The 4,736-nt window shown below is 35.5% G+C and overlaps 1 non-coding gene across 1 annotated transcript; it reads right to left on the reverse strand.

Moving 5' to 3' along the window:
* Window positions 1-4,244: 4,244 nt before the first annotated feature.
* Window positions 4,245-4,351, reverse strand: LOC111823816. The gene has a single exon (XR_002826927.1). It is a non-coding gene; the product is annotated as a U6 spliceosomal RNA (small nuclear RNA).
* Between the last annotated feature and the right edge of the window lie 385 nt (window positions 4,352-4,736).

Below are 4,736 nucleotides of genomic sequence, written 5' to 3' on the forward strand. Positions count from 1 at the left end.
TGGAAAGATGTTTAACATCACACCCAGCCGATGTGGGTCAGTGGTTGAGCATCCACCTATGAACTAGGAGTTCATGGTTTGATTCCCAGTGAGGGCACATGCCCAGGTTGCGGGCTCATTCCCCAGTACGAGAAGTGCAAGAGGAAGCCAATCGATTATTCTCTCTTATCGCTAATGTTTCTCTCTCTCCCTTCCTCTCTGAAATCAATAAAAATGTATTTTTTAAAAAAGATGTTCAACATCATTAATAATTAAATACAAATTAAAACTATAAGATATTACTATACACACAACAGAATTGATAAAAAAAAAAAAAAAGACTGACAAAACCCAATGTTGGTGAGGATGTGGAGTAACCAGAATTTTGCTGGTGGGAATGTATAATGATTTAAGCACTTGAAAAAAGGCCTAGAAATTTCTTACAAACATGAGCATATACCTACTCAGTGGGTCAGCAATTTCAATCCCAGATATTTTAAAAGTATTTTAAAAGCTTTATGTTTAGAAAAGAAAACAAACAGAAATGCTTATAATAACTTTATTATTTATGATATACAAAAATAGAAATGTTCAGATGTCCATCGATATGAGAAAGAATGAACAAATTGTATATAGCCATACAGGAAAATGCTAGTAAAAAAAAATGGCTCTTGCTTAGTCTTGCTTATAGACGTGCTAATCATTAGAAGAATTCTGCTGGCAGCTTGAGTTTTACAAAAACAGTCCTTCCCATTTTCCTTTCCTTGACATAAAAGAAGCCTGAACTCAGCACTATCTTAAAGTGGATTTGAGACACCACTAGGACTCCCATCTTCTTGGTTGGCACCTTCTCAATCAATAAATCTTCCCTTACTTCACATGCTGACATTTTGAGTTTTGGCCTTTTGAAGCATTGGCCACATCAATTTTGAACCTGTAACGATTATGGAAAAGTAGGCTAAAGTTGGCACAACTGGGAAAAGCAGAGAGGGAAACGAGAAGGAGGGAAATATAAGAGTACTAATTTCCTCTTCTTGTTTAGAAGAGTCAAGAGTTACTATCACAATTCTATGGCTCAGAAAATATGAATTTAAGTATAAGTTAAAGTTTTAATTTTACTCAATAAGAGAATTATACTATAAGATGACTAATAAAAATGGGAGAAAGGGTGAGGAGAAAAAATGTTGGGAGAGTAAATTAGTTTCCTTTCTTATCAATAGTAGGAAGTCTATCACTACTGCTTAATTTGACAATCAAGAAGTAACATATAACTATTATTTAGAGTTACAGAGACAACCACTGCCAAGAGCTTAAAGCAGAATGTCAAAAGTTCTACTTCTGAGGAAGGGAGAGGAGGTGAGAGAAAGTAAAGATTCTAAAGATACTTTAGATTTTAATTTTGGAAAGATTAATTTTTCCCAAGCATATGCATTACTTTTCAAGTAAAGCAACAACAATAAAGACAACTTAAGAAAACACTAAATGGAGTTATGGGATTTTATGGTTATATTTGAACAAAATGAGTGTGTTTGTTGTAAATGAAGCAATACTATTCTGTTTCTCAATAAGGTAGTAGTCATTTTTAACCCAAACTTTGAGACTTTTCTACCTACACATATTATGAAATGTAACATGAAATTGCGATATTAATAACTCCAGTTCTATTTGCCAGCTGTACAATCTTGCACAAATTATTTAACTTTTGTGCCTCAATTTCCTCATCTGCAAAAAAAAAAAGGAATAATAATGGTACCTTCCTCTCAAAGCGGTAAGGAAGATTAAGTGAGGTAATAAAGCACTATAGCAGTTTCTGGAAGTAATAGGCACCTTTTAAGTGTTAGCATTATTCTTCTTCATCTCATTCATTATATTAGGAGCACTTGATAGAGTGCAGAAGGGATGTAACAAATTATAGTATCAAATGAATTTCAATAGACATATAGCCTAAATTATCCTTAGATATGAGATAAATGGAAAATTTTTGTTAAATATGATTGTAAGTAGTGATTACACTTAGTGCTCTTTTGATCAGTTTTATCAGAAGAAAGGATGGCAGTTTAATTCCAACTTATTCTGTAACACTGAAGGGCAATACCCTAACCCAGGAATGTCAAATTGGACTGACCTCGTAAAGGAGTACACTGCCTCACCCAAAAAGAACACCATGATCCCAGCTCACTTGAAGAATTTCAACAGGATTTTCAGTACTATTTATTTATTTACTTACTTACTTATTAAAATAATGATTTAAATTGATTTTTGGAGAAAGAGGAAGGGAGAGGGGGAGAGAGAGAGAAGAACATCAATGTGAGAGAAACACTGATTGGCTGCCTCTTGCACACCCCCTACTTGGAATCAAACCCACACCCTGGGCACATGCCCTGACAGGGAATCAAACCAGCAATCTTTCTGTGCACAAGACTATACCCAGCCAACTGAGCCACATTGGTCAGGGTTCAGTGTCTTTTAAAAGGGAGTAAAGCCATCTACTCTAATGTGCCTAGTCAAATACTTGATGCAGTAAAAAGCAGTCATAAAAGCTAAAGGCAATTAAGATAGATACCATGCCCATCATTCTAAAAAGAAATCATCCAAGGACAATTTGCTAGAATTCTGCAGTTTTTAAGAGAACATGATAGGAATGCTGTATATGTAGTTTATGCTTCATAATTCAATGCTTCTTGCTGCTAACTCCTGAAGCTGAGAAGCTCAGTATTCACACACAGAGAGAGAAAAGAAAATATTCCTACTGACAGACTTGCTAGTTCTATATCCAAGACTTTTGCTCCCCTTCTGCCTTAGTAACTTAATCACAGTTTTAAAAAATACCAAATATGCATTATGAACATTTTTATTTAAAATAAGTAAAAAATTTTATTCTCCTGTTTTGATGCAGTGCCAAAGTCCTTTCATTGAATGTCCCCATTGATTGTAATACTCCATTATCTTTCCTACGAAAATCATACTCATAATTAATCTTCTAAAATTTTCAGCTTCTTTTATTGTTTAAAGTGTTAAATATGTCTTTTTTTTCCCTGATTGACCCCTCCCCTGCCACTCCCAACCCCCAGGACAAGCCCTCACTGCCCCAGTGTCTGTGTCCATTGGTTATGCTAATATGCATGTATACAAGTCCCTGGGTTGATCTCTTACCCCACTTCTTTCCCCTCCCCTGCCTTCCCACTGAAGTTTGACAGTCTGTTAAATGCTTCTTTGTCTTTGTATCTATTTTTGTTCATCAGTTTATAATGTTCATTATATTCCACAGATGAGTGAGATCATGTGATAGTTATCTTTCTCTTACTGGCTTATTTCACTTAGCATAATGCTTTCCAGGTCCATCCATGCTGTTGCAAATGGTAAGAGTTCTTTCTTTTTTACAGCAGAATAGTATTCCATTGTGTACATGTACCACAGCTTTTTAATACACTCATCTGCTCATGGGCACTTAGGCTGTTTCCAAATCTTAGCTATATTGTAAATTGTGCTGCTATGAACATAGGGGTGCATATATCCTTTCTGATTGGTGTTTCAGGTTTCTTAGAATATATTCCTAGTAGTGGGATCACTGGGTCAAATGGAAGTTCCATTTTTAAATTTTTGAGGAAATGCCACACTATGTAGCACAGTGGCTGCACCAGTCTGCATTCCCTCCAGCAGTGCACGAGGGTTACTTTTTCTCTGCATCCTCTCCAGCACTTGTCGTTTGTTGATTTGTTGATGGTAGCCATTCTGACAGGTGTAAGATGGTTCTTAATTGTCTTTTGGATTTGCATCTCTCAGATGATTAGTGACTTTGAGCATATTTTCATATGTCTCTTGGCATTCAGTATGTCCTCTTTCAAAAAGTGCCTATTTAGGTCCTTTGCCTTTTTTTAAATTGGATTATTTATCTTCCTTTTGTTAAGTTGTCCTATAACTTTTGGAGATTAAACCCTTATCTGACATAGCATTTGTAAATATGTTCTCCCATGCAGTGGGCTCTCTTATTTTGTTGATCATTTTTTTTGCTGTGCAGCAGCTTTTTATTTTGATGTAGTCCCATTTGTTTATTTTCTCCTTAGTTTACATTGCCCTAGGAGCTGTATCAGTAAAGATATTGCTAGAACATATGTTTGATATTTTGCTGCCAATGGAGTCTTTTACACTTTTTATGGTTTCCCATCTTACATTTAAGTCCTTTATCCATTTTGAGTTTATTTTTGTCTATGCTGTAAGTTGATGGTTAGTTTCATTTTTTTTCATGTATCTGACCAATTTCTTTTTTAAATATGGGACACTTCACAAATTTGCATGTCATCCTTGCGCAGGGGCCATGCTAATCTTCTCTGTATCGTTCCAATTTTAGTATATGTGCTGCTGAAACGAGCACTATCTGACCAATTTTTACAACACTATTTATTGAACAGACTGTCTGGACTCCATTGTATGTTCTTGCCTCATTTGGCAAATATTAACTGAGAATAATGGCTTGGGTGGATTTCTGGGTTCTCTGTTCCGTTCCATTGGTCTATAGGTCTGTTCTTGTGCTAGTACCAGGCAGATTTGAGAACAGTGGCTTTGTAATACAACTTGATATCTGGTATTGTGATCCCTCCAACTTTGTTCTTCATTATCAGGATTGCTGCAGCTATTCAAGGTCTTTTTTTATTCCATATGAATTTTTGGAGAGTTTGTTCTAGGTCTATGAAATATGCCATTGGTATTTTAATGGGGGTTGCATTGAATCTATAAATTGCTTTGGGTAGTATGGACAT

Source organism: Myotis lucifugus, unplaced genomic scaffold (genome assembly GCF_000147115.1).
Source record: "Myotis lucifugus unplaced genomic scaffold, Myoluc2.0 scaffold_705, whole genome shotgun sequence".
In the NCBI taxonomy this organism is placed as follows: Eukaryota; Metazoa; Chordata; class Mammalia; order Chiroptera; family Vespertilionidae; genus Myotis; species Myotis lucifugus.